Source organism: Pteropus vampyrus, unplaced genomic scaffold (genome assembly GCF_000151845.1).
Source record: "Pteropus vampyrus isolate Shadow unplaced genomic scaffold, Pvam_2.0 Scaffold11, whole genome shotgun sequence".
In the NCBI taxonomy this organism is placed as follows: Eukaryota; Metazoa; Chordata; class Mammalia; order Chiroptera; family Pteropodidae; genus Pteropus; species Pteropus vampyrus.
This window is the reverse complement of record NW_011888792.1, coordinates 11,415,738-11,434,551: the sequence shown is the minus strand read 5'-3', so window position 1 is coordinate 11,434,551 and position 18,814 is coordinate 11,415,738. Positions and strand designations below refer to the sequence as shown.

At 32.2% G+C, this 18,814-nt stretch overlaps 1 long non-coding RNA gene across 2 annotated transcripts in view; it reads left to right on the top strand.

Annotated features, from left to right (window-relative positions):
* LOC105304081 overlaps positions 1 to 3,334 on the top strand; it is a 29,924-nt gene extending 26,590 nt beyond the window's left edge. The window contains exons 4-6 of one of the 2 annotated variants that reach the window (XR_002777223.1): positions 156 to 258; positions 1,108 to 1,203; positions 3,260 to 3,334. This is a non-coding gene — a long non-coding RNA (uncharacterized LOC105304081). Of the gene's footprint in view, positions 1 to 155; positions 259 to 1,107; positions 1,204 to 1,504; positions 1,528 to 3,259 lie in introns of those variants that run through there. The other variant, XR_002777224.1, reaches the window with a different exon arrangement.
* The last annotated feature ends 15,480 nt before the right edge of the window (positions 3,335 to 18,814 follow it).

Sequence of the window (18,814 nt, the reverse complement as noted above, 5' to 3'; positions counted from 1 at the left end):
TTGTATATAAGTATTTACAGTATTTATATATTTCTGTGACTTTACCTTTAGTTCATCGGAACATAGTGATTTGGGACCAAGGCATAGGTTTCATTTCTATATTGATTGTTTAATTTAGTTATTTTCTGTGACCACTAGTAACATTCATCTTGCAGATATAAGCAGTTGTTCATCAGAGAATTTCAGCAAGAGAGTTGGCTAGATCAGCAAGTCCGTCACCACTATGGAAAAACAACTTGAAGCTCATCTCTACTGACAGTGAGTCAGTGCCATCTTTATACAGGAAAGATGATGCTAGTATTATTTTATGTTTTCAGTGTTATCAAACAACAGTTCGGTTTAAACTTTGTTTTACGAAACATTATTGGGATCTTGAACCATAGTGCTTTATTGCTTGAGTCTAAAGGATCGCACAGAAATCAACCTAACAGCGAAAAGGAATGAAAGTCATAATTTGGTGTTTATTAATATACCTAAAAGTAGTTTGATTAGCTTCTCTCTCACCTCTGTTCTTATTTATATATAACACATGCTAGCTAACTTATAATTCAAATGACTTTTATTTGAATGAATATTGGCTAGAACAGAATCACATGTTCTATACTTTAAAATATATTACCAATTTCAGGAAGTTTCAGGGTAACTGCAGTGCCAATGTAAAGATTCTCTTCCATTTTCAAGTAGATTATTTGGTCTTTCAACTGGTAGCCATTGTTAATGCTTACTGTCTCAGAGATGTAATGTTTAATATTATAAGAGTTAGTAATGTACTTAGTAATTTGTAGTTCAGGTCAGTATCATTTAATGCATATTTAATAATCATAACTTCATTTTACTGTACTAATTACATTTGTGACTTGACCCAATCTTATTTAACCATGACGTATGTGCATATATGAGTAGGTATGAGTATACATATACACAAGTATATATAAATAACTTGATACAGTTAGTAGTGTTTCTTTGGTCCTCTTCAGTTGTTTTCACTTGAGTTATCTCTATTGTCTGGTTGTCAAAGTAAGTTTTCTTTTACAGTCTTGCTTTGCTAGTATTCTGCCTTTTTTGGTATTGTTATTGTTATTATGTCTTTACTTTTCTTCTTTCAAGGAATAAGCAAATCCCAAGGTCGCAGACTTGTAGAACTGATGCACACTGAAATCAAATGAAAGGCCCAGCTGCGAGGAAAAGATCCTTATTCTACAGGTACATGCCATTACATGATTATAACCAGCCTTACCATCTGTACTATATGTTTTTGTTAGAGGCCATGAAATAAAAAAAGAAATAACATGGCACTATATTTGGAGAAAAGTTTTATTGTAAAATTTTCTTTTCCTCAAAAAGGCTCTGAGTAGTTCTATAGTAAGATTAGACTCTCCCCATGTGCTATAAGTAATTATTAAGAGTAACAATGCATTTTTCAAAATTTTGTTCCTCGAATATATTATTTTTAGATGACTTATCTCATTATTATTATCATTATTATTATTAATTTTCACATTAGGTCTACTGCAAACATTTTCAATTGGACTAGACTTTGGACATTTCTTTAATATTATAATGTAAGTTTAACAAAATTATTTAGTCTATTAACTTGAGTTCATCATGAGTAATTTCTATTATATTTATAATAATAAAATACTATTCATTGAATAATTAATATTTGCTCAGCTCTATCCTTAAGTGCTTTCTATATCTCATTATATCTTCACAACAGTTATATGGGGTAGGAATAATTATCCCAGGTTTATAGAAAAGAAAACTAAGACTCAAAGAGTTTGAAAATTTGCATAACGTTAGTGGCTGACCCAGGATTCCAACCCTGGACTATCTGACCTCAGAGCTTCTACTCAAACCTCCATTATAGAACTGCTTTGTTAAGCTGCATGAAGCTTTTATGTGTGCAACTTGAGACTGAGCTGCTTCACTTTTGAAGCATAGTCTGGTTAGTTCACAATGATTTTATACTACTGACTTACGTATACCAAAATGTGGCTGGCTAAAACCATTTGCTTTTGTGAATTTACATGGGTATAACTTTTGATGGTCTGTTAGTAGATTATGTATACTTAATGTTGTGTGTGAATGCAAATGAACATATCACATGCATGAATTTAAGTAGAATCTTGATGATGCTACCTTGGAAAATTTGGTGTCTCTTTAGTGTCTGCCCCACTTTTTAGGTAGTAGAATTGTTTAATTCACAAGTTTGCTAGAGGGTGAGACCCTTGTTCTGGGAAATTATTTATATATGAATATAAAACAGGTAGTTTAAAATGTTGATATTGGTTCTCTAACAGATACATAATGAAATGTGAAATACTCGTTTGACCATTGCTGAGGAAGGCCAAATGCATAAATTGACCTTATGGAAACCTATGATCCTGTGATTTTTATACTTAAAATTCTTCAGTGGTTTCTGTTTTTTGTAAAATATAGATTGTGTTCTCTTTAATAACAGGTCTTTTATTATTGAACTATTGCATACTGCTTCAAGCTTACTTCTGGCAACCCTCCCTTACACCCCGCATCATATATACTCCTTAAATGTTGACCTTAGTTAAACTGAATAGCTTGTAGTCACCTTACCATGATTAGTTATTTGACACTTTTGTCTTATTAATATTATCCTCCTTACCATTATGATCTTTCCTCTTTGCTCCCTAGTAAGTAGCAACTTTTCATTCAAGACTCAACTTTGTTATCTCTTTGAAGACTTTCCTGACTACTGACCTGTCATTGAACCTTACCTTCTTTGAAACTTTCCAGTACATAGGTCCTATATTTTACTGAACTTATTTATTTATATGCCTCTTTGTAACTAGACTATAGATTTTTAAAGGGCAAATACAAAAGCTGTGTGTCTAATTAATTTTTATATTTCCAGTTTGTAGCACAATACCTGGCATAGAGTAGATTCTTAATAAACATTTGTTAAATGAATGAATGAATAAATGAATGAGTGAAGGAAAGAAAAGCTGATCCTCACAGTCGGTGTGATAACAGTGATAAAATGAATTCCAAAGTGGAGTGTACTTTTCAGGGAAGGGTCAGTTTGGAAGATAGCATCTTTCCTAAGATCTCACCATAATCATACTTGCTTCTTAGAGTGTATGTCTAGAATTTTATTTTGAACAACCAAACATTTATTATTGGAAATTTACCCATAAAATTTAGATAGTTGAATTTTTTCATAAATATTGTATTTCAGTAATGAGTATGATAATCTTGACTTAAGGACTCTATTACTTTCCTTAAGGAGGCCCACATGTGTTCTGGTGTTATATCAGTCTAAAGTTGGAAAAGGACCCTTCTGCTTGAAATTTATGAAAAGTGAGTAAAAAATGAGCCTATTATCACATTTAAAGTTCCATTTGCTTTAAACCTGTGTAATTCTTATGTTATACACTTCTGATTAAAATGCTTATAATGGCCAATGTTATCAGAATGACAAAGTCTTATGTAGCTTAGTAGTCTACATTTTGAAAAACACTCATTTATTATGTTATCCCTTTAGGAACATGCCAAACTTAAAGTTGATCTATATTTTCTCTATTTATAATTTAATAAGATTATATTAGTTAGAGATCAAATGTTCTTTGGCCATCAGCTTATATGATAATTTTTCCTGAAGAAATGCTATACAGTGAAGATACTAAAAGGAAGCTTAAGGCTTCTGATATCAACTAGATTCTGTTAAATGGTTTTATTTATTTTACACTGTTATATAGAAACAGCTTAAGAAAATATACTGACTTATAATGAGCTATACTGAAATAGCATAGTCACTAAATAAATAAAATGAGGCAAGTGGTTGGAAGGAATGAAATTTTCTTTGCGCAAGCTAAAAACACTAAGACTTATTTTGTAGGGAGCCATTAAATACCGGTCATTCAACTTGTATATCCTTTAGCCTACTTAATAGTCAAAAATTTCTAAGTAAATATGTGATTTAATTTGTGCTGCTGAGAAATAGCTATCAAAAATGGCAATAAAAGTCACATAATGAAATAAGAATACTAAAAAAATCCAGGGATTTTACCGTGGCTCATTATTCATTCAATTTCTGGCAGACTTCATGATTACAAATCACTTGATTGACTAACTAGACATCCTCAAAGTGAATTATGAATCAGGTTCATTTTTCCTGGTTGATAGTTGGCACATGCTGTAACTCTTACACTTAGTGATATATCAAATTCTTGTAACAGTAATAAGAGTTATAATCAACTCTTTATTTTAGGAAAACTAAATTGCCTTTTCAAAAAATAAAATGTGGCTGCTAATATTTTAACAACGCAATGTAATTTCTGCCTTTGTATCCCAGGGTGAAATTCACAGTAAGGACGTTATTTTTCAGATTAAAAAAAAAAAATCTTTAGAACGTTTTTATAGGCATAAAACTCCTACTGATATCAATTCATAGGCTCCTTGAGCAGTTGCCTGAGCCTAGGTTCCAGAAACAATTACATTACTTTCATAGTATTTAAAAATACATTATGGAGGAATTGTACATATTTAACGTTTTTATTTTGAAGGAAATGTAATTTTCAATACCTAATAAGGCCACGAAGTTGGAAACCTAAAAATGTGGAGCAATTTAATGGTTATTATTAGAAAAGATATCTTTTTGAGTAGGAAAAGTGTCCATAGTGACCTGAATCTTGAATCTTTTCATTCGTAAAACTGAATCCAGGAAGTCAATTCTGCTTTCAAATGCATTCTGTTTCCTTTGACTTACTAAGAATTCTTCATGCATAGCTACACTGGCACTTGAGTGGCAGAAAATGCCTATAGTACAACTACATTTTCTTTAATCCCATCCACCCAAGCAAATGAAAATACAGTGGGTGCTCTTTAATGTGAAATATTAAAAATTTGAGAATCTTGAACAAAATTCAATCATTACCTTAGCAAAGTAAGGTTTTTAATTGAAAATTCTCAGGCATGGGAATGTAGAAACCCAATTGTTTAACAAAGTTATTACGAGATCCTCTTACTAATAATAAAATTGCATATATAGAGTAATTCTGTGTTTCTAATGAAGACAAAATCATCAAAATTAATGTAAGCTTTGCATATATAGGATCACAGAATTGTACTGCCATACTTTCCGCTATGTAAAAGCAGAGTAATTAGTATTTAAGAGTTCCAGTGCCTTTTAACTTTATTTTATTTAATGAATAAGATTTATTTATAATTAAAAGTTGTTTTATTGCTATTTCATTGGCTTCGAACATGTTTTTCAAAATTTTTTTTGAGTAATGTTCTACTACATTAATTTACATAAAAATATAGAATAGTGATGCATAATTACACATAATTTTATAAACAGAATTATAAGCTTTTTATTTTAGTGTTTTATTCTCTTGAATTTTCTTGAATTTATGCTTTAGCTATCTTGAAATTTAATTTTTAATTCCCTACGCCATCAATTATGTGCTTAGTAGTTAAAATTGCTATTAAACATCTTTGATGGGATTAAAATTTTATTTCTAAATAGGCAGTTATTTATATATATAATCAATTATTATATTCATGTAAAAATTATTTCCAAAACATTAATTCTCCAAAGATGTTTTTTAACAATATAAACTATCTTGGTAGAATTGGACTTGAATTAGTAATAGAAAAAGGATCAATTTATTAATTTAAAAAAAACTTTAAATCTTTTATAACTTTTATAGATTTTGTGAAATGATCATAAACTAAACTGGTGCCATAAAATGCTGCCTTTTTACCTCTGCGACATAGCTATACGTTTGGAATCTAGAAGCATTATTATACTTCTTTAGGTATATTGAAGTAAGCAATATATGGTAGAATGGACTTTTGTTGGTGCGACCTGGCCATAAGACTTGGGAATGGAAGACTGGGTGAAAAGGAGGAGACGAAATATATTTTTTATGGTCACAGAAATATACTGAATTATTTTGATTATTTGTTTATGTTAACTAAAATAGATTACTAGATTGTCTCCACTTTGTAATATACAACCGGATTGCTTCCCTTGAACAATTTAGCATTAGGACAGTTATTATGAGACAACATCAGTTTTTTAAAGTGCAAAAAATTTGAATTTTATTGAGGTCTATATATCAAAAAAATTTAAATGAACCATGTTTTTGGCGTCATATTTAAGAAATTTTTGCCTAATACAAGGTCTTGAAGATAATCACCTGTGTTTTCTTTTAAAAGTTTAAATGTTTTAGCTCTAACCTTTATGTTTGTGATCTATTTTATGTTACTTTTTGTGTACAGTGTGAGATAAATGTCTAACTTCATCTTTTGGCATATGGATATTCACTTTTCTTAGTACCACTCATTAAACAGGCTATTCTTTACACCTCAATGAATTTCTTTTGCACCTTTGTTGAAAATCAGTTTATCATAAATATAAAGATTAATTCTGTACTCCCAATTCTGTTCTAGTGATCTATATGTCTGTCTTCTGCCAGTACCACATTGTATTGATAACTACTGAAGTAGCTTTATATTAAGTTTTGAAATTGAGAAGTATAAGTTGTCCAGTTTTGTTCTTTTTCAAAATTGTTTTGGCTATTCAGATCTTTTGCAATTCTATATACATTTTAGGATCATCTTGTTCATTTCTGCCAAAAGGGTTGTTGAAATTCTGGTAGAGATTGTACTGAATAGATAAATCAATCTGGAGAGAATTGTCATCTTAACGATATTGAAATTTCCATGCAATGGACTTGACATCTGACCTTCTTTTAAAGGTAATCTTTCTCTCTCTCTCCCTCAGTTGCCTTTACAGTCTTTCTTTCTCCTTTTGGTTTTAAACAGTTTCATAATGTGTTTAAGTATAAATTTACTTTTATTTATACCGCTTGGGATTTTTTTGGCTTCTTGAATATGTGAGTGAGTACCTTTTATCGGTCCTGGAAATTTTGTTGATGTCTTCAGATATCATTTTTCATTGAATCTGTAATACTGTTAATTTGGTAAAATAGTAAGATGCACCATTTATGTACTACTAAAAGAGAAAAAAGTACTAATAATATCTTAATAATAGTATTATGTGATGTGTGAATTGGTCATACTGACCTTGGTTGCTTAGAAATTTGGCATTTTCCCAAAGAATTCAGCAAACATTTTCTGTTACATTGCTTGACGCATAGTCTTTTACATGTATATCTGTAAGAAAGCTTAGCAAAATTTCATATACTTGTATATTTCTGTCTTAGGTCCCATAAGTAATTAGTTGTTGCTTTGCAAGATGTCTGAGTCAATTCAAACTGCTATAACAAAATACCATAAACTGGGTGGCTTAAACAATAGACATTTGTTTCTCACAGTTCTGAAGGCTGGGGAGTCCAAGATCAAGGTACTAGCAGATTCAGTATCTTGGGAGGGCCCTATTCCTGTTTAGGAAATGGCATCATCTTGCCATATCATCACATGGTGGAGAGGGAGATCATATTTCTTATATCTTTTCTTATTAGGGCACTAATACCATTCATGAGGGCTCCATCCTCAATACCTAGTTACTTTGCAAAGGCCCTACCTCTAAATGCCATCAAATTGAGATTAGGACTTCAACATAAGAACTTTTGGGGGACACAGACATTTAGCCTGTAACACGTGAATAAAAAGATCACTCATTTGTGGCCATTTCAGTTATGAATATTTGCTTCACTAATGTCAGATTGTGTGGCTCTATATACACAATATGTATAGTATGTATCACAATAACTTCTTAATTGCAAATCATAATTTTTAAAATTTACTTTTTTAAGGTGTATAACATGATGATTTAATATACGAATACATTGTGAAATGATTACCACAATCAAGTTAATTAATGTATCTATTACCTCACATAGTTACCTTTTCTTTTGTGATGATAACACTTAAGATACACTCTCATCAAATTTCAAGTATACAATATAGTATTATTAACTATAATGTTATACATTAGGTCCTCAGAGCTTATTTATCTTATAACTAAAAGTTTGTACTCTATGACCAACATATCTTCATTTTCCCCACCCTCACCCCTGGCAATCACTGTTCTACTCTCTGGTTCTATAAGTTTGAATTTTTAGATTCTACATGTAAGTGAGATCATACAGTATTTGTCTTTCTCTCTCGGACTTATTTCATTTAGCATAATGTCCTTCAGGTTCATCTATATTGTTGTAAATGACAGGATTTCTTTCTTTTTAATGACTGAATAATATTCCATTGTAAGCACACATACACATACATATTCTTTATCCATTCATCCATCGATGGACACTTAGGTTGTTTCCATATCTTGGCTATTTTTGAATAATACTGCAATCAGCTTAGGAGTGCAGATATCTCTTTGAGATAAAGATTTTATTATTTTCTTTGTATATACACACAGGTAGGATTGCTAGGTTATGTGGTAGCCCTATTCTTAATTTCTTCGAGAACTGCCATACTTTTTTCCATAATAGCTGTATCAATTTATATTTCAACCAACAATGTGCAAGAGGTCCCTTTTCTCCATACCCTCTCCAACACTTGTTATTTCTTGTCTTTTTGATAATTGTCTTCCAAACAGGTGTGATATATCTTATGGTTTTGATTTACATTTTCCTGATGATTATATATATCCATTTGCCATTTGTATGTCTTCTTAGGAAAAATGTATATTCAGATCCTTTGCCCATGTTTTAATCAGGTTATTTGTTTTACTGCTATTGAATTGTATTAGTTATTTATATATTTTGGATATTACCCCTTATCAGATATATAATTTGCAAATATTGAGTTTTAAATTTCAATCATATTTTTCATTTCTAGAAATTCTCTCTGATTCTTTTTTAAATCTGCTTTTTCAATTTTTGTAGTTTCCTAGACATGCAGATATTTTTAAGCACACCATTTTAAAAAAATGTAGTAAGCATAGTTTTATAATTTGTGTCTAATAGGTCTAATATTTGAAGTCTTAATGGGTCTCTCTCAGTTGTCTTTCATACATGCAGGCTTTTGCCAATGGTTCTTTGTTTCCCTGCATGCTTGATTATCTTTCTCATGGATGTTACAAAATTATTTGGAAAGTCCTAGAGGCTTAGAACAAAGTTAAATTCCAATAGGGAGGATTTGCATTTGCTTTTGCCAAAGAATCTAGGAACATTCAACCAAACTCACAGATTGAAGTTCCCTAGTCAACTCAGGTTAATGACAACCTGGTCAGCAAATTCCCATAAGGGCCAAAGAGTTTTAATAATAAAAGACTGGGATTTTTATGGTTTCGGGTTTTATATTTAAACCTTTAATTCATTTCGAGTTAATTTTTATGAATGGTGTAAGATAGGGGTCCAATTTCATTCTTTTCCATCTAATGACAGAGGTTCCCACTCTTTTCTTTTTTCCTTCTGTGGCTCTTAGTGCCAAAGCAACCTTCCCTGAAGCCCTAGGAGTGAGGTTGGGAATAGGGAGACAGGTTTCATTCTAGATATTGTCTTTGAGGTTCAACTTAATATGGAGAGGTTTTTCTATTAGACATTCCACCTTACATGAGGTTTTTATGCCTTCGATGTTTTAAAATTGAAGCTTAAATTTGCCAACTAACAAATGTCTTCGGGGCAAAATTGGCTTAGGTGTTTGATGTTCAGCTTACTAGAGAGATAGCATTGGGTTTGATATTTCACCCAGAATTTGGCCCGATGGTTCCCCATTATGTCAGCTCAGTGATTTAAGGTGATTGCATGTTAAAAACATTCTATATTTTTAGTTTTTAGTAGGAGGGATGGTCTCAAGTAGTATTTCTCAGCTGGGATGATTTTGCTCCCCCAAGGGATGTTTGGCAATGTGTGGAGATATTTTTTGGTTTTTACAATTGGGGTTGGGGGAGCTACTGGCATCTAGTCAGTAGAAACCAGTGATGCTTCTAAACATTCTACAGTGCATAGGACAGCCTCCCACAATATAGAATTATCTAGCCCCAAATGCTGATAATGCCAATGTCTAAATAACTTAGCCTTTCATTACTGTAAATAGAAGTTCAAGAAGATAGTTTATAATTTAAAATTTGGAAGTTTGAATAAATTGTCATATTTTCACAAATTTTATTTCATACTAATTTATATCAAGTTTTATATTACAACTACAGAAAATTTCCTAACTCAGTTTTTATTCATGAATATTACTATTCAGATCACATTTTTTCATATAATATTTTTTATACTAGCACAATGAGGCGATACTTAATGACAAAGATATGTTCTCAGAAATGCATCGTTAGGTGATTTCACTATTGTGTGAATACCATATAGTTGTACTGGATGGTATAGCCTACTACTGTGATTGTATGCACTATGCTTTTATATGACTGGCAATGCAGTGTGTTTGTTTATGCCAGCATCACCACAAACATGTGAATAATGAATTGTGTCACAACAGTAGGACAAGTATGATGTCACAGGCAATAGGAATTTTTCACCTCCATTATAATCTTATGGGACCACCATCTCATATGCGGGCTATTGTTGACCAAAACGTCACTTTGTGGCACATGACTGCACTTGTCAGGGTTGTAGCTAGGGTAAGGTGAGCAATGCACTTACTTCAGGCACAGAATCCACAATGAATAGAATGTCAAAAATTTAAATAAAGACAGAATAACTAACAGTGTTGTGCTATGCAGGCATACCTTGGAGATATTGTAGGTTTGGTTCCAGACCACCATAAGAAAGTGAGTATCACAGTAAAGTGAGTCATAATCTTTTTGCTGGTTAAAGGGTCTTGCTTTCAAATTATAAAGAAATTCAACATCTGTGCCGTGCAATAAAGCAAAGTGCAATAAAATAAAGTACGCCTATTTGGTACCTGAGGCAAAAAGAAAAATCAGGAATGTTAACTTTGTATTTTATTTAAAATTTAGATATTTAATTCATCCTAGATTTTTTGCAGTAATTTTGATTGTTTAAAATGTTGTGTTAAAATCTTATCTTTATTGCTGAGTTTTTTGCCACCCTCTTAAATATGCACCTAAGGGGAGTGCCTAGCTCCTCTTATCTTAGTCCTGGCCCTGCTTGTTGGTGAGATACTCTGGCCAGATAGCTAACACAGGATGGAGAGGCTGGGGCTGACATTAGATTTTATTTCTAGGGCAAGACATGTGCTAGGATTGCTGTCCTAATATCATAGGAATGGGGAAGTTCTGAGGGACAATGGTATGATGTTCAAATATTCAGTTATGTCTAATTGTACTTTGAATAAAGAGTCTTGTTCACGGAATTCAGGATAAAGTAGAAAGGTCCCACAGTTGTACCAAGCATAGCAATAAGAAACTGATTTGGCAATTCCAATTTAAGGGAGCAGGCATATAGGAAGCAGTTGACTGATGTCTTTAAGGGAGGAAGCACAGCCACCAAACTTAAAACTTTAGCTCGTAGGATTAGTGTTGTGATTTATGCTGAGGGAGATTGAAAGACATAGCTTAACATGCCTTTCCTAGGAACAAAAAGTATGGTGAGAACTCATTCTTTGTGACTGGGGTACATACGACAAGGGAAGCCTCAGAAACTTGAATAGTTCTGTTTATCACATGGGAGGAGTGAAACTTGGGCATTATAGTCCTATTTATCACATGGGAGGAGTGAGGGTCATAGAAATCAATTGGTCAGCCTTTGCGTCCTGACCTCCTGTGCTCTCCCCACCTCGAGGTGGTGAATGACTAAATGATAAAGGTACTAAGTTCTCACCTAGGTTAAAATGAACTCAGATGCAAGGGTAGGAACAGAGCCTGCAAATGGAAGGTGGGGGCATTGGTGAACCCTTACAGGGAGTTGGGGAAACCTGAAGCAGGAGAAATGAAGTGAGTACTAATGTTGGAAAATGTTTTGAAGCATTTTTTCTAAACTGGTAAAGTGAGAGACCCATTTTCTCCTATTAAACCAGTCAGCCATATGTATGTCATCACAAACACTCATGTACTTATATTTACAGTAGAATAGAGTGACTATCTTCCTTTAGTGGTGTTCCCATGCTTCCTCCCCTCTCTCTCCCCACCTTGAATCTCTCAATTTCAATTGTATCACAACCATTTTATTATATATTCCATTGGGCAAAAAATGACTACTTGTGAGTGTATGTGTGTATATTTCAGATTGTTTTAAAAGGAAAAATTCTTCTTTATCTCTGCATGCACATTTCTAGGACATGTTCTTGTTTTAGATTTTAGCACAATTTTACTAAAACCATGAAAGGTCACTTTTGAGTTAAGTGTCAGAAATCATATTAAAACTACTTCTTTTTGCATTATAGAGGAAACACTGAAGGCTTCAAAGCAATTTTTAGTGCTGAAATGTCAGAACGGTAAGTGGATACTGGCAGTCAGATAGGATTCCATGAGGACAGCCCCTTGAGCCTATTTGGTAAAGCATTAGAGCTACAAAGAATGATGGGCTTTGCAAGCAGTATCTGCAGAGTGGGCTACAGCCCTTGGAATACAAAGAAATAAAAAGAAATGGAATCCAGAAACATCTTTATGAAGAATAGGCCTTAGCACTAACCTTTTTTATTCTTTTTTAAACAGATAACACACACTCATCAAGCATATTCTGCCTTGGTCAGAGAATAGCCAATATTGATGACTCCCCATTTTCTTTTTCATGGCACATCTACCAACAGTCCCCAAAACAACATTTTTGCATACACACACGTGTGTGTTTGTGTGTGTGTGTATATATAAAATCAGTGACAATTATATACTTTTTGAAATAATACTAGTGATGATTTTAAAACATTAAGAATAAACTTATCACATATAAATTTAGTAAGTTAATTGGCAGCCCAGAGCACATTTATGGTCATGAGGCATATTCGAGGGACTAACTGATCTGTCTTTTTGGTTGCACATGGTAGGCTTGCCAAAAAAGCTTACCATAGGCTAATCCATATGGGTCTTAGGATCCTGTGACACTGGCCTGCCTGTAAATAAGTTGCTTTATTTTTCTCTTTCTTTGTCTTTTTTAATTCTTTTTTTTTTCAGATTTATACCAACTTATTAACAATGTTTCAAAGTTTCATGTTGTCATGTTATATGCTGATTGTTTAAATTTTTCCTCTTCATTAATCATAAAAGGAACTTTCTAAGGATCTCCATTTTAATTTCCCTTTAAAATCATTATTTTGTATTTATTTTTTTAAAAGAACAAGTATTTAAAAATTTCTCTTATATATTTATTTTCACGTTACTTTAATTTTTTCTTTTTTTCCTTCTCTTTTATATTTTTCTTTACTTTTTTAAAAAAAAATTTGTAATGGCTATAGCTATGCTACAGGAATAGCCAAAAAGAGAGTATCTATCATAAATGAGCAAAGGTAAGGCCTATTTCTTTAATTTCTCTCTAATAGGTCTTTTGGTAGGTTGAAGGAGGGCCTCTTAAAACCTCTTGCTCCAGTAACACATGGAGTAATTTTCCTTAATGTACTTCCTGCTGTACAGATGTCATATTCAGTCATTTGGAAAAAATACTGCTTCCTACTCTTATAGATATCTGTTTTAAAACCTGTAATTTCTGGAATAGTTGTTGGCTTTGGGACAAATAGAGAACCACGAGTTAAGAGAGTCCCGTTTGGGAAATGATTTTCCATGTAATATGCCTAACCTAACCTTGTTGATAATCCACGCAGTGGTAAAGCCTATATTAGTGTTTATGGGAGGTGGACCAGTAGAGGTTCTAAGTCAAACTCTTGGTATAGTTTTTATGCCAATCTGGTCCTAACTTGGTTATTTCCTAGGTAATCCTCTATTCCTGGCAGGGTCGGTCATGGGAGTGTCTTTTGCTATAAGCATGTCTTACCTCTTTTTTTCTCATTGCTTGGATTAAGAATATATTTATGGATACTAAATAAGAAAAATAAAAACCTCACTGTTAGGAATTACATGATTTTAGAATATGGAAATGGGATTTATTTTCACTAAAATGCTTCATTATAATTGCTTTCTTTTAATGTTAAATTGAGAATACTTTCTTATTTCTTATATTAATCTTATTGGAAATTATTTTACTTGTCATTGAGTGAATGATAAAAAGAGTTTAGTGTGAAATAAGGAGACTCATTATAGTATGAAAAACATTTGGTATTAAAAGACCTGAATTGGCATTCTTACTCTATTAATTTATTAGCCAGGTGACCTTGGAAAAATCAGTTAACCTGTCTTTAGCTTCTTTATTTGTAAAATATGAATGATGATATTACCTCACAGGATTATTATGAGACTCAAATGAGATATTTGTGAAAGTGCTTTATAAAGTATAAAGTGATTTACAAATATTATAATTATAAATAATAATGTTATTTTACTTGTATGTTTGGTAAGTTATTTTCTAAGGGCCATCCAAGGTTTGAGAAGCAGTAAAGTTGTCACATTACTTCAGTTCAAATTCGAAATCTTCCTCTAACTAGAGGTGTGACCTAACCTCTTTAGGCTCACTTTACTCTTCTACAAAATGAGAATGATAATGGTATCTATTTCATAGGGTTGTTGTGAAGAAGATTAAGTCAGACAATTCATGTAAAGTAATTCCAACAGTGTTTAGCCCATTCAATAAATGTTACCTATCATCATCATCATCATGATCATCTTTAAAGAAAGGAAGCTCTTTTCCTAAATTAAAAACCATATTACTATTTATCAAGTGATAAATTATCAAATCAACTTCATTGTTTCAAAGTAATTGGTTCAATGTAATTAATTTTTCTTTAGTGGTGACTACATAGGTAAATACAATTATACAGTTTTATTTAGGTAAGAAAATTCATTGACATTGTACTTATTACAGATAACATATTTCTAATAAGTTGTGTACATATAATTATATTTTATTTTGGCAGTTGTAATTATATTTTGAGAACAGTAAGGAAATAAAAAAGTAACTCCTGAAAATAAACCCATCGGATAATAAAGGACTCTTCGAAATGTGATTTTTCACTAATTTATTTATTCTTAAAATCAATTTCATTTAAAAAAAGAAATCTGGCTATACTTATATTCACTAATAATTTGTGAGAATTAATTAGTTATATAATCTCTTTCAAAAGAGTCACCAAAATGATCAAAGCAGCAGCCTTTAAGGATTAGTTCAAATGTTCTGGAGATAATGAGTTTAATAAAGTAATTTCTTCAGGTAAATGGCTAATGTAAGGTAAAGTCTGACTAAAAGAAAAACTGGAGTTTTGAAAACACATGAATAATTAAAAGATTGTATGATTTTTGTTGTGAACTGCCAAATTTAGTGAGATCTAGGGTAGTGTAGTAGTTGAGATTAATTGTAATAAGGCTAAAAATCTGTGCTTTTTCTCTCTTCCATGGAAGTTATGACTTATTCTACTTATAGTTCAAATATGATTGCTTTCACGTTTTGTGTGTTAATACTTTGGTGAAGTGTACAACATAAAAGTAATTTCAACCAGTTAAAATATTGCAGTTTTGGCTTAATTACAAGAGGAGTCTGAGGCTCATGGTTTCTGTGACATCTCAAGGTCAGGTGACCTGGATATGTCCTGTTAAGCTGTTCCTGTGGAATAAATAGACTGTTTGTAAACAGGATGGCTAAACATTCTCTCACAAGATTTCAAGTTCACAAAGCATGAGGCAACTGGGTAAAAGGTCAAAGGTAAAAGGTAATAAGCCATTTTGGTTCTGTTCTTTTGTGGAGTCTTTGGCTGCCTTTCAGACTGAGGTCTTGGAAAAAGTTCATACACAGCCTTTTGCCAAAAGACTACTGAGAATTGGCTTAGGCAGGATTCTATTACAAAATCTACTCCCTCACTTTCTTTCACTTTATCTTGTGTCCTGCTGTCTGAAATTTATAAAAATGCAGGGAATTTTATAAAAATTAAGTATATTAAGTGAAGCAACCAAACAGATTTCTGTTGAACATAAAATAAATATAGAATGATTTTTCTTTTAGGGACAGAGGTTTAAATTGAATTTACTATGATAAATACTTGCAAATTTATTGCAAAGTACATTTTAGAAAAAGAGTAAGTATATCGAAATAACAAAGAAGGTTAAAAATATTGACAGAAAACTCAGGGCAATTGTAGGCTTTTCTAAGAGGCAATAAATATCTGTTTCACTTAAACCACCAGAGGCTGCGGAGGTCTTTAAATAGTCTAGTGAGATATTTTAATTAATGAGCTCTTCTACTATTATATGTTATGCTATTGAGTGTTAAGATTTGCTGTATGTTATGAAGAAAAAGGTATAAATAGGCTTCCTCAAAATTTCTTGTTTCCTTTTAGATTTATTGTCATTGTTATTCTTGCTCAGAGTAGGAATTCATTCCAAGAATAGAAAAAAACAAGGTGAATGTTAGATATACCTTCTTTGGCATTAAAGCTTGGCTTGAAAAGCCTTCTTCAGTTCCTTGCTATCATATTTGTGTTACTACTTTGCTTTCTCTTTTTTTTTTTTTTTCACTACTACAGAGTTACAACTTCTATTAAAAAGCTTGGTAAGTTTTTATATTTTTTATCTTTGGATTGGAAATAATTTGTTAATAAAGATGAGGGACACTGGAATTTATGGTAAAAAAGTGGGGTAAGGAACAGTGAAAAGATGGCAAAACACATTCTCAAACACAAAGTATGAGCTATGGGTCATTTTAACTGTAAATATGCTATTTTGAGATGGTAAAAATTAACAGAAATCATTTAGATAAATGGAAAAATAAATATTTCGTAAGAAATTTAGTGTAAGTCTTAGTGGAAACAAAAGCATGCAGTTTTCATCATAACCAATGATACCTTAGCTTTTATATTTTATCGTACTAATGAAGAGAGGTGTGGAAAGGGTGGAACTTTCAAGCATATTTCATGAAGTCTGATTTATTTTCCTTGTACGACAATGAAACAAACACATTTGTCTTTCAAACAATTTTCTGAGAATATCTTAATTCACAGGTTGTCTTGTCTTTATCTACTTTCTTCAGAAACTCTAAAAGAAAAATATTTCCTTGAAGTTTGGGAAGTCATTTTCCATTATTTTCCTTTCCTAGAACTTCTTGATATCAAGAACACTGCTACAAGTGTAAGGTATTATATATGTCGATAAACAGGCTTCTCTTCTCTGTTTGTTTTCATTAAACAATAATAATTTCATTTTCTTTTATTTATCGACTTCCAGCCAGACTGTGTTGGACAAATTAGAAAATGGCAACTTTTAAAAGAATTCATTTAAAAAGTTGGGCAGATCTTAACTTCTTTTTCCCATGCAAAAGTTGTTAAAGAGAAGCTTGAAAAAATGTTTACAGCTCTTTAAAAATTAAACTTAATTAACCTTGGGTAATCACTGAGCCTCTCTGAATCTATTTTCTTATATGTAAAATGAAGGCTAGAATTCAATCTTTAAGGTTTTTCTCCCAGCTCCAAATTATATTGTATCTGGTCAAATATGGTTTCTAGGACTGAAAAACTCTCTAACTTGCTATCAAATTTGGTATTTCTGTCATTTTTCTCAGTGAATTGCAGTGTCTGGGAGAAAGTAAGTCAGGCTCTTGAGGTACGAAAGATGCTGTGAATTCATTTTAAAAGGGTAGTTAGCGTTGTATACCCTTCTATGCTACTCTCCTTTTACTACTATTGAAGTTATTACCTTTGGTCCTGCTGCTGCTGTCTTGAATAAGAGACAAAGAGTAGGCTGATGAGACCAGCAAGACGTAAGGCCTAAAGGAGAGGGCCAACTGATCCCTCTCCTGGTGGAACTGGAGATTTACATTTTTGGCACAGAAATCTCTACTTAAGAGCTGTGAATAAAACGACCATTTAAAAACCTCTGAATCTGTCAGGCTTTCTGATTTAAATTAAAAGTACAGATATTAGGTTGCTTCTATATCTTGGTGATTATGAACAATGCTACAAAGAACATGGGAGTGCAGATAGTTCTGATATCCTATTTTCATTTCCTTTGGGTATATATCCAGAAGTAGGATTGCTAATACGGTAATACCATTTTTAATTTCTTGAGGACCTTCCATACTGTTTTCCATGTGCCAATTCACATTTCTGTTAACAGTGCATAAGGTTCTTCTTTCTTCCACATTCTGCCCCAAATTTGTTATTTCTTGTCTTTTTGATGATAGCTCAGCTAACAGGTGTGAAATGATAGCTCATTGTGGTTTTGATTTACATATCCCTGATGATTACTGATATTGAACACCTTTTCATGTACCTGTTGGCCGTTTGTATGTCTTTGGAAAAATGTCTAATCAGTTTCTCTGTCCATTTTTTGATTGGATTGTTTGTTTTTCTGTTATTGAGTCACGTGAGATCTTTATGTATTTTAGATATTAGCCCCTTATCAGATGTATGATTTGCCAAAACTACAATAAGATACCATCTCACACCATCAACAGGACAAGTAGTAACAAGTATTGAAGAGGTTGTGGGCAAAAAGGAATCCTCATACACTGCTGGTGAGAATGAAAATTGGTACAACTACTATGGAAAACAGTATGTAGGTTCCTCAAAAAACTAAGAATTGAATTACCATATGATCCAGCAATCTCTCTTTTGAGTATTTACCCAAAAAAACCTGCAAAGATCTATGCACCCTGATATTCATAGAGCAGCATTATTCATGGTAGCCAGGACATGGAAGCAACTGAAGTGTCCTATGATAGATGATTGGATATATTAGAAGTGGTGTGTATATATATATATATATATATATAAATCCCAATTGATCATGGTGTATGATCCTTTCAGTATATTGTCAAATTTTGTTTGCTAGTATTTTGGTGAAGATATCTGCATCCATGTTCATCGGGGATTTGGGGCAGTAATTTTCTTTTCTTACAGTGTT